A 12,016-nucleotide genomic window follows, 5' to 3' on the forward strand; every position below is an offset into this window, starting at 1 on the left:
TGTGGCTCCTTTTTTACCCTGACAAGGAGAAGGCAGACAAATTACTGGATTTACCTGTGTTTTTCCTTTGCCCACTTTTCAAGGTGAAAGTTGCAAATTGATTAAAAAATTGACTACTAGTGTAGGTTTTGAGTCTGCCATTTGGTAAAAAAAATCATTCTAAGCCAGTTTTAGGAGGCAGAATTGCTGGCCCTTTTTATTCACCGCTTTTGGGAAAGGGTGCCTTCTTGGCTAAAGTTGATATTAAATCTGCATTTTGTTTTTAACCTATCCATCTAGCAGCACTTTTATCCTTTTTTTTTTGATCATTTGTTTTTCTTTGATATGGCCCCTTCTATGGGTTGTTCCCTTTCTTGTCAACTATTTGAGCCTTCTTTCTTTTTAGAATAGGTGGTAAAATACAAATGTGCTTCATCAAATGTAATACACTATTTGGATCATTTTTTTTGTCTTGGCAGGTTCATCTAATTGTTGGAACTGTATTCCACCTTTCTGGCAATTTGCTCTGGAGCAGGGGTTCCTTTAACAGTAGAAAAGTTAGTTCTGCCTGCCACTTGTTTAGATGGACCGAGTGAAATCTTTTAATAAATATTTAATTCACAGAAGGGAGGTGTCTTTAAAATGTATGTAGTTCTTTTAGTGCCTGTTAGCATTTGTGTTTAGAGTTATGCCTAAGAGCCTGCATATTTTGTGAGAGGTTTTTCTTGGCCATATTTGGTTTAAAATCTCCTTAGTCTCATGTTCACCTGAATTTTTTGAAGGAGGATTTTAAGGTTTTGCACAGGTGTTCGGCTCTTAAAGAAGTATGTTTTAAAGAAATGTGTTACAAATGCTGTTCAGGATTCAGTACAGATTTCTTCTCATTTCATATAGAGGCTGGGGATCTGTTTTTTCAAGTCGTATATATATCCTAACCTCTGCATGTGATTTTCTTTCTTAGGTTCCAAAAAAGCAATTTGGATTAAAGGTCAGTCTTACATCACAATGATATGAGACTGCCAACCTAGGCTTTGACCCTTGCTTCTACAAGATTTATTGGTATGGAAAGAAAGGGATGCAGTGGGTGGAGTTTTCTGCAATTAATGATATTGATATTAGTCATTTCAAGACTTTGGATATTGACCTTTCTGTTGAGTGTGGAAATGTAGAAAGTATAGGCCAGAACTAGGTAATTTATCTGATTCGAGTCCTGATGTTTTAATTTGGGTCTTCAATCGAAAATTAAATCAGCCCTTTTTGGGGTAGGTGGCAGCATTTGTCTGAAGTCAATGCTGTCTGGTGGAGAAGTGGCGTGAACTCTTAGGTTATATAGTTAAGAGCTCTTAGTTATATATTTATATTCTAAGTGTTCTTGTGATGTATTTATTTAATTAAATCTTGGTTATGTGATGGAATTTAAATTTAATAAAGTCAATAAAACGATTGTGGCTAATTTAAAATCCAAATAATAGTAGTGCTTGTCTTTTATTTTAATTTATTTTAATTTAGCAAGTATTTCACTTATAGTAGTTAGTTACTAGTGCTGACTATAATCCCATAGCCCAGTCCAGTGAGAGGTACATAGTTTACCGGGAAATTTGTTGTGTAGTTAGCCACAAACCTCCAAAAGCATTTTATTTACAAGCAGTTCCAGAGAGCATGATATAGATCTGCTTTCTAAGCCCCACATTTAAGACAGAGGGAGCACACAAACCCATAAGGAATGCTTGGTATAGTGAGACATAGGCCCCATGAAAGATTTTTAGGGTTCTCTATACATAGCAGAGAGGATGGCTGCCTATGCTTTAGTAAAATCAGGTAGGAGTTCTTTCTGGAAAGTAGTCAGTTCATTTGGATAAGCTCATTTGTTGTCTCCCTTAGTGGGACCTTAATTCTATGGTAGAGCTCAGAAGTGGCCTGCAGTGGATTAGGGGCAGAAAATAACTGATCTAAAATATTAGACCAATCCCTATAGGAAAAATATGGAATATTGATAGGGGTATTGATAGGGGTATCTTGCTTAGGGCATTAAAGCCTGTTTTTACCAGCATTTAAATGCAGCGTTTAATAAACTAGTCCACACCAAAGCAATTGTAAGCAGCATTAAAGAGAACACTTCTTGCTGCATTTAATTTTTTAACTTCTTGTAAATGCTTATAAACACCTTCTAAACATAGGCTTTATATAGTTTTTCTACCTTCTTGAATGACAAATAGCTCTGTGAAGTTTGAATCCATGTAAGAGTGCACAGATCAGACACCTTGTTAAGGACAGCATAGCTCCGCCTTTGTTATTCAAGGGAGCCCCTTGCTGGGTGACATGCCTGAGACAGGTAAATCAGTAGTGTCAGTACAGAGTTTGCTACCAGGGGAAGGGGACTGCCTGATTCCAGGGATTTGTACTGGGGATTTTGTGATTCTGTACAGTGGAGATTACCGGGCCAGATTGCCTTTTCGACTTTCTCTTTTCTTGTCGCTGTCAGGTGATGATTCTGTTCTAAACATTCTATAGGTCTGTATAGAAAATAATTCCTCCATGTTTCACCTTTTGATTGTGATGGCTGACAAGCCGGAGTTGGTGAATCAATAACTATTTGTTTTATATGACTTTGGGCTTCAGTGAAAACGAGATAGTTATGTATTTGTTTAGTCCCAGTGTATACTAGTCTGACTTTTAGTGTATTCTGATTGGCTATTGTAGGCTATTGTGGTGTATCTAAACCGATTTTTTTTTACCATTCTGATAGGTTATAATTTTTGGTTAGGGTTGTATTGCTTCATGAAAACCAAAGATTAATATTAAAAAGTCTTATAAAGATGAATCAGAACAGTAAAAGGAATTTTCCTGACATATACACAATGTCAGTGCTGTGTTTCACCACAATTAAAAAACTTCTACTAAAACCCACTTTTTTTAATTGTTTCCACCATACCTCAAGGTACTAGAATAGAGTAATTGAGGGTTATTCACCTATTTTACTTACAGGTATTGCTAACCTAAGGTTTGGTTTGTAAAGATGTTTATATAGGAAGATGAGGGTCACGTTTCTAGAAAATCAATTATCTGTGTATGAGTAAGAGGGGAGTAACACGCATAATTTGTTATTGAAACTTTATATCACATTGCCTGTACCTGTAACATTTGTACTGTACACTTGTTTGTTATTTTTGTATAATATACTTTTTATGTCTGCACTTTGTTTACACATTTTTTTTATTGTTTTCTCAACAGTTGACTAAAAAAATATATTTAGAAAAAAAATTGTGAGCAGGCAGGTTTTTTCTGCCGTAAAACTAATAATACTTTTCACAATCTTTTCTGAAATGTACACTGAGCTGCACATATGTAGCCCAGTGTATGATGTTGGAAATTTAATAACTCCTGCGCATATGCTCGAGGGTTGTCATTTCAGGCTGGCCAACTAAAATGGCAAAACATGAAAGAATGTTAGATTTGGATGACAGATCTGGTGCTGGAGGTAAAAATAACCTGGCTGCTCACATTTTTATTTTATGTTTTGTTTTTAGTTCTGTTTTAAGAATTAGCACATACAAATCTGGATTTGTAACTCGATATGTTTGAGACTAAGATATAGTAAGAAAAGCAAATCTATATATGTTTTTAAACTTCCCCATTAGCTATCAAGAATATTTTAGGCTAGATCCCCACAGGCATTGGGCAGCAAAGTGCTAAAAATTTCTTGATGTGTATGAATGCAATAAATGTGTCACTCTCAATGCATTCTGTATCGACTTGTAAGGCAACCTATCAGGACTAACTAAATAGTTTCAAATGTTGTGGATTTGTTTGGGTATATTGATTCCACACTGCAGCGTGTCAAGCTTTCTATTACGGGTATTCCCATTTTTTGTTCCTTAGGGTCTGTATTCACGCATGTTATTTCAGGTTGGTCTCTATATTCTATATATATCTCAGACGAGGCATAGATTTGGTGCTATGAAACATGTTGAATTAAGTCTCGGCCCTAAAGGGATAAAGTGAATTTAATTATTTTATGCAAGCTTGCATCTGTGAATATATTTAGTTAGCCAATAAAAGCTATCAGATTCAAATCTAGCCTTCTTTCAGCTAATATCTATGGCTAACATGGTACTACATATAGTTGTAGAGCTGAACAGCTCCTTCTGCCTATTTATTTACTTACAAAATATAGATTATAATGCATGTTTATGTGACATGCAGGGCCCCCGACTTCTACCATTGTTGGGACAAGTCGAAGAGTCCTTCTTCAGGCTTCAATATCACTATCGAGGTGGCATTGACACTTCCTACTGAAGGTTTAGTAACACAGTCCTTTCTGATTTGACACAGCATAACACTGGTCATGCAGTGCTTGATCTACTAGTTGCCACTTCTATTGCAGGTATCACATACAAGCACTGTACTTGAAACAGACTTCCAAACCTTTTTTTTCTGGGTCACATGCAGGACAGGGCTGCAAACTCCATTTTTATTTTTTATGAAAAACAGGGCAAACAATTCTCAATACACAATTGTCAACAGCACACACTATGAAAAAAATGTGGATGTGGCTAAATTGCAGGCATGGTCACCCTTTTAAACAGGTGTTAGCCCTGCCTAAGATCCCCCACAGAGCCTAACAATGATAATAGGAAACCTCAATACCTGTGTGTTAGTGTTCACTCTAGACTGCCACGCTTAATTCACTAATGAAACATATACACACATGCCAACATGTAAAAAAAAATCCCCCTTATTTCCACATTCAAGTCAATCAGTGCAGCCCACTTATGAGCCATGAAGATTTTGAAAACACTGCCTCTACCTGTTCCTTTACCCTGGTTAACCCATCTCATCTCTGATGTTCTAACTTTGTTACTGCATTTATTTATACCTTAATGTTACATACAATAGTATTGAAACATTTTGTGATGTCACCTATTAACCAAATATACTAAAAGCCACCCCACCTGTCATATTTATTCTTAAAGTACACCCTGATCATATCAAGGCACTAATGCCATACAAAACACCATCAGGTAAAATGATTCCCCCTATCATCTCAGTGACAGGTGCAAGCACATGAGGACAGTCTGTTTGCCAGGTATGCACCTAAGGCCACCTTCCTGGCTCCTGCATTTACCTAATAACCAGTAAAGCTGATAATCAGTATGACAGGCCAAAGTAAATGTGTTGGGGCAAGTTTAACGGAAAGATCTGACACTATCCAGAATTGTCTAAGCGCTCCTGGACAGAATGGCCTTGCTATTGGCTGTCACTGGGAGGTTAAGAGGATTTTGAGAGGTTGCAGCAACCTTGTGCAGACATCTCTAGGTACCTCCACTTTATACTTATGAACAGTTTTTTTTTCCATAACATGGTCTATTTAATAAATATTTGTAATTTTTAAACTTACTGTATGGTATTTAGCATGCATGCTTGACATGAATAAATAGAACCAACTTTGACTTCATGTTAAAACGGAAGTGAATCTGCTGCTACTGTATGTCCAATTATCAGCCAGTCGCTTATCTGCAAACACTGACCATAGTCCTCCTACTTTCCTCTTCATTTTAAGGATGAACCATTGAGGAAATAAGGTTCTGTAAAAAAAATTACTACACTAAAAGAAATTTTAAATAATGTTGCCTTCTCATTGATTTCTATGTAGTTCACCTAAAAGTTTCACTTTTAATAAATGACCCATTTTTCTCATAACTAGTTTGTGATTGTTTTTGCTGGCTGGCACTGGTAGAGAATTTCAGAACTGCTAAAAACGTTGGTGAAAACCTGGGAGATGAGCTCAGCATAGAGCTTTGGAGTTATGAGGCAACTTTTGCGTAGAATTTAGGGTTAACACACGTGACAGGTGTGCTGATTCTCAAAGTTCTTACCTCTGAAACAGCAGAACGCAGTTTGACACCAAGCTGAGAGCTAGAAAAATCATCTTCCCTGCACTCAAATTACTTTCTTGCATCCTATTGCATCTACGACATTTCTAACTTAGAGGAACTAATGCTCACAATTACAGGATACCACCTTGTTTGCTTGTTGATTTTTAGCAAATTGCCTTATTGTTTGTGATGCCTTGTGGAACCCCGATGTGAGGTGGAGAACTCACATCCACCTGGGTGGAGGGTGCCTTTTATTATGAAGGTGAGAATTCTGATGTGAAGGGACTTGTTCAAAAATTATTTCTGAGGCTCAAAGATTTGTTGAAAGAACACTATTGAAAGAGATGAGGTTTTGCTGTGAAAGGAGGGCCCTGGTCCGGATCCGCCATCAGGGCCATTGGTCTACAGCTACATACCAAAAAAAATACCATTGCATAAAACTATATTAAAACAACCTCACTCCTTACTTCTTTACACAGACACGCTGGAGCAGCAGTGTTTATTAGATCCTAACATGTTTCAGCAGTTAGTTCAGTTTTACATTTCCTTGGCTATATTTCTGCCATCACTGTTTTAGTACAGGAATATTCATGAGTGTAAAATATGCACTTCTGACATTCTTCTCCTTGTACACAAGTTCCAGTCATTTCTACATGGACTGCCAGAATGATGGAACTATGACCTTTAGAGTTTGTTCTGACCTGCGATAAAATTAGATGTTTTGTAGTGTTTTTAATGCTACAAATTGTCTGTAAAAATAGATTAGATTAGAATGAATGAGTTAGTTCATTGTACAGGCAACAGGAGGCAGTATCGCTATCTTGCGGTGATCCAGGCGCTAATTGTAGCTTCTGCAAGCATTTTCCTCCACAGTCATCAATGGAAAGAGATTATAACTGCTTAGAAACGTCTAGACAGATGTTTTAGGCATTTTTTTAGAGCTGTTTACAGACATTTTTGATGCCTGCAAAGTTCCCCCTAGTGCTCAGGACAGGAAGTCCTAGGTGACAACATCTCTGCCCCTATAGAGTGACAACAATGGCTGTACCCCATGAACACAGCAGAGCTGATTATCCAAATTGATATCCATCCTGAGGTGTGACACAAATCTCACACCTCATATGCATAGGATTGATGGATGTTATGGATAATTTCTTCCCAGCAGAAGAGGATGGAAGCATGGCGTCAACAAAATGGGTGTGGGTCAAAATTTTTTTTGGTGATTTAGTCCTTTTGTGTGGTAGCAAAGAGTATTTGAAATCAGATATACTGGTTTTGCTGCAAAGATGAAGAGGAATAAAGGGCAGCCAAGTGCATTGGTAGCCCAAATGAGGAATCAAGGGCAGCCAGTTGCATTAGTAGTCCTGATGAGGATCTAAGAGCACTCAGGTGCATCAGTAGCCCAAATATGGTTAGAAAGGCAGACATGTGCACTGGTAACCCACATGTGGTTAGGAAAGCAGCCAGGTACATTTGCAGGCCAAGGGTTGGTGTAATGGGGGTCTGGGGGGGGGGGCTTATTTGATATGCAGAAACCCCATTTAACAAGTGGATCACCAAATGTCTGCCCATCAACACCCTGGAAAGAATACAGGAAATAAAGAATAAGTAATATCATTCCCTTAACTGTCGCCAGCTCAACTTACTGTTTAAATAAAGCTTAAAAAAAAGAAGCCTGAAATCCCCCCAAAAAACATCTGCATAAGCCTTTGCAAAAGCCTATAAAGGCATTTGCAAAAGCTAGCGTTATAGCCTGAAGCAGTTGGAAGCAATAAGGTCTTAACATAGCCTTGTAGCATTGTAAGAATGGACTTTTTAACTAATTACCAATGTAAAGGGAGCACTTCACCACTGGCTATCAAGGGAGCACTTTACCACCACCGATAAAAGTGGTAGTATTTTTTTCTTCGAAATTGGCCCTTTTTCACTGACCACCAATGAAATAGGCACTGACTATCAATGTAAAGATAGTAAGGGGTTAATACCAATGAAATTGAATTTAAAGGGGCACTTCTCTACTGATCATCAATGTAAAAGGGCCATTCCACTGGGGACCAGGTGCTATTCATATTATGGTAAATTTATTATAATACTTTTTTTAGCAGGGGTTTTCTAAGAATTATTTCAAGGGTTCTGTCAGTGTTAACAAGATGAGAAACATTGTTCCACAGTTTTACATATATATTGTAATAGTATAATATTTTCCTTTTTAACACCTGTCTACATACACATGTTTGACTGAATACATATTTTTAAACTGATGTATATGATATTTATATTATTATTATTTTACAGTATCTATATAGTGCCAACATATTACGCAGCACTTTACAAAGTCCATAGTCATATGCCACTAGCTGTCCCTCAAAGGGGCTCAAAATCTTATGCCCTACCTCAGCCATATGTCTTTAATACAGTGTAAGGCCAATTTTGGGGGGAAATCCAATTAAACTAACTGCATGTTTTTGGAATGTGGGAGAAAATCCACAAATACTCAGGGAGAACCTGCAAATTCCATGAAGACAGTGCCCTAGCTAAGATTTGAACATATAAATTATCTACGCACAAATATACCATATTTAAAATATGAGTGTGCTTATTCCTTTGTGTATGTGCTATGTTTGAATGTCTTTTTCTCCAGGCAAATGGCTAAATACAGCAGAATTGCATATTGTACAGAGACTGCTTTACTTGCCAAAGGTTTGCATTTCTTTCCAACCACTCCTGATATTTATACAGTTTTGGTCACTATATCCAGCTTGTATTTGGACAGGGAAAGAGTCAAATCCCTACACTATTTGACTTTACCTAAATTTTTTTTCTAATAAATTTCAGCAATCTTTAAAGCAGAACTAAACCTAATGTTACTCACCTGACCCAGTCTCTTGCAGGATACTGCCATCTTCTTCGTACTTTCCATCCTCATTTTTTACCATCTTGATTGGCTGGCCTGACAAAGTTCATTCATTCCAGGCACCTGCAGAGGGAATGCCAGGTACCCTGGCTAAAAAAAGCAAGCAGTGGATAGGACAATTACATATTGTTGTGATCTTCCTAAATCCAATGTCTCAAGGGCGTGAATGAAAAAGCAAAATTACAAATACCATAGCAGGAAAATGTACTAGTTTTATCAACTTAGTGTTTAGATGGGTCCTAAAAGAGTTATAGTACATCTCTGAATCTCAGTTTCCATGCCCCAAATCACTTAACAATCTTTACTAATTCTTTTGGTTATACATAATACAAATATAGGGCCTCTTTAAAAAATAATAATGTAAAAGGTACTGTAATATGCCAATAAAATTACATTTTCTATAAATAGTAAAGATAACAATGCCTTTTTCATAACCAGTGTGGTGAATTTTGTGTCTGTATGAATTAAAAAAGAGACAAGGAGAAGGTAATATTTACTGAATTCAATATTTTACTATGTGTTGGTATTTAGACCTTCCTGTATGGAAGCAGGAATTCTTAGAATCTCTTTTACACACGGAGTGTTTCCCAAAATATTTTTGCTATGCATTACTAGTCACAAATGACTCAGTGCCCTGAAAGAATAGTCATTCTCTTAGTGACTCACCTGAACAGATTTGTTGGTTGTAACCTGACCCACCCATCTGCGTCACAGTATTGCTGTTTTCTGACAGGGCTTCAAAAGGCATTTTGGGATTGTCTTTTTTGCAACAAGTGAAACTGCTGACGTGTATAGTCAGATCTGTGAACGTTCTTGACCTTTGCTATTAAATGTGCTGCATCTGCATTTCTTTGGTTGCCAGAGTTTCCTTCTATAATTTTCAGCTTAAATATTTACCGGTGTAACAGACAAGTAGAAAACCTTACAACACCAAGTTTATCATAAAAATTAGAGCTTCTATATATGAAAAGTTTATTCCTAACTGCATATTTAATTATCTCTTCCCTGAATTTTGGTGTATCTAATTTATGGCCTATTTTCCATATTCCATGTATTTATTTCAGTGTTTTTGCCTGTTTTTTTCAAAAATCAGTCTCCCAGCAAAAAACAACTTCTGCCACTCTCTGTTTTTCAGTGGAAAAACAGCTTTCATGTGCTATTCATCCTTAGGAATCAGTGAACATGGATTGTTCTGAAATTTCCCCCAACGCTTGTCCATTTTTCTTTCTAGCAAAATACATAAACTTTTTCCAGGTTTCAATTGGGGAATGTTTGTTAATGCTTTATAGCTTAAGGAGTTTGCTGAAAACTTGTTTTAATACAAGCTTCACATTGCCACAGTTCATTTTTCTTTTAATTTTACAGCTATAAAATTGTTTCAAAAACATTTTTTTAATAAAAAAACCTGGACCTTCTTCAGATGTGGAACCTGGCTGGCCAGAAAAAAAGGGAGGATTCCTCTTTTGCCATACAAGGCCCATTGCTTCCCACAACAAACTAAAGGTCTATAGCTAGAAGAAAGGTCCAACCCATCTAGAAATGGCTTAAAATAAAGAAAGTGTTAAAGACCAATCCAGTGCAGGGGTATAAAACGCCAGTCCATCAGGACCAGAATCCATGCACCATTTTATTATTTAGTAAAGATGTGGTTTACAAAGCGTCAGAAAATGACTATTTATATAGGAATCCTGGCCTGTATGTGGCCCTTGAGGACCTGAGTTAGACACCCCTGTCCTAGTCAAACCTCTTATTTGAATCACTTTTAAAGGTTGCAGGGGAATTTTAAATGTGCAGCTCATGCAGGGAAACCCACATAAATCTTGTAACTTGTAACAATTTTGCAGGAAAGACTGATTGAAAAGTTAAATGAGTAAAAGTCAGATCTGCGATGGGAGAGTGGGTGGGACTATGTCACAGTGTTGTGACTATGGGAGGTTTCTCCCCCTTTGATTGACACCCAGCTCCGCGCACATGCGCGGTCAGGAGCTGTTGATTTTAGTGGTCCGCGGAACCAAAAAGCTTGGCGACCACTGCTTTAGAGGAGACTGTGAAAGAGGGAAGGAGCACAATGGAGGCAACCAGTTCATGTACTGACAACAGGCAGACGCAATAGCTGGTTGTCTTTTAATGTGCATTAACAGGGCGGGGTTGGTATATTATGCTAAATTGTGTTTTTTAATCTGTATCTGGAGTTCAGTTTTCCACATAACTGTTGATCATGCCATACATTTTACATTTGCCATACATGATACATTTTTTTCCTATGTGACAATGCAAATACATGGGCTTTGAATTTTTCTTATTGTTGCCACTTTTAACATCAGTGTATCACGTAGACTTCATAAAAAATGGAGGGCAAGCAATTAACACTATGGCTTCTCCAATATAAAATTTCAGATCTATACTATTTCAAAAGAAAAGTCTTAAGAATTTCAAATGTATCAAATAATTTTTATTTATTTCACATAACTAATTCTATTTATACAGCTTTGGGATTTAAATGTTCATATTTGTTAAATAATCAAAACATTTTAAAGCAGATGATCTCTTTTTTTTTTTACAAAGTTTTTGATGGGAATTACTAGAGATAGTTACCATTCTTTTTACATCTTTGAGGATAGGCCATGCTTGTCCTGAAAACAATTACAGTGTACCCTTGGATTACAAACTTGGAAACTTGGATTACAATTCGTTTGTGAGGGCTGGTTGTAACTCAAGTTGGTTGTCTATTTTTCTCATATGAAATAATGCAAATAACCATATTGTGTTCCAAACCTCCTAAACCACCCCAAAGTTATCTAAGCTTTTCATAAGTAAAAAGGTTGTATAATGTGCGTAATTTACCAGAAACACCAACAATTTTCCCAGTGCACTCACCAAAAAGTTATAAAATGTGCCTAGCCTATCAGAAACAACAATTTCATACTGTACTCACCACTCAAGTTGACATCTTTGGCTTTCAGGAAGGGAGAAGCGGGAGAATGAATTGAAAGGTAGTTATTGTTTGGAAGGAAAGTTCCCTTCCATAGGAACATCAGGAATCTGGCTCTCTGGTGTTGTCTCGGCTCCATAGGGCAGAGTGGTAGACCCTCTGCCCCTGATTCATCAAACAAAATCGGATTATCGGTCGCGCATTCGTATTAGCGATCCGGAATCGCGCGCGATCGCGCTATTCAACAACCGGAAAAGCTCGCGCACGGAGCCGCGCTTATCCGACAGCTTTTTACTGGCGATCATGCATTAAAAG

The 12,016-nt window shown here is 37.2% G+C and overlaps 1 protein-coding gene across 3 annotated transcripts in view; it reads left to right on the plus strand.

The window, feature by feature from the left end:
- Positions 1-2,284: 2,284 nt before the first annotated feature.
- SAR1B (secretion associated Ras related GTPase 1B) overlaps positions 2,285-12,016 on the plus strand; it is a 35,931-nt gene continuing 26,199 nt past the window's right edge. Inside the window, exon 1 of one of the 3 annotated variants that reach the window (XM_072400758.1) lies at positions 2,285-2,311. The gene's annotated coding sequence lies outside the window, so the exon portion shown is untranslated. The other 2 variants (XM_072400757.1, XM_072400756.1) reach the window with 2 other exon arrangements.

The sequence above is a fragment of the Pyxicephalus adspersus genome, chromosome 2 (assembly GCF_032062135.1).
Source record: "Pyxicephalus adspersus chromosome 2, UCB_Pads_2.0, whole genome shotgun sequence".
Classification (NCBI taxonomy): domain Eukaryota; kingdom Metazoa; phylum Chordata; class Amphibia; order Anura; family Pyxicephalidae; genus Pyxicephalus; species Pyxicephalus adspersus.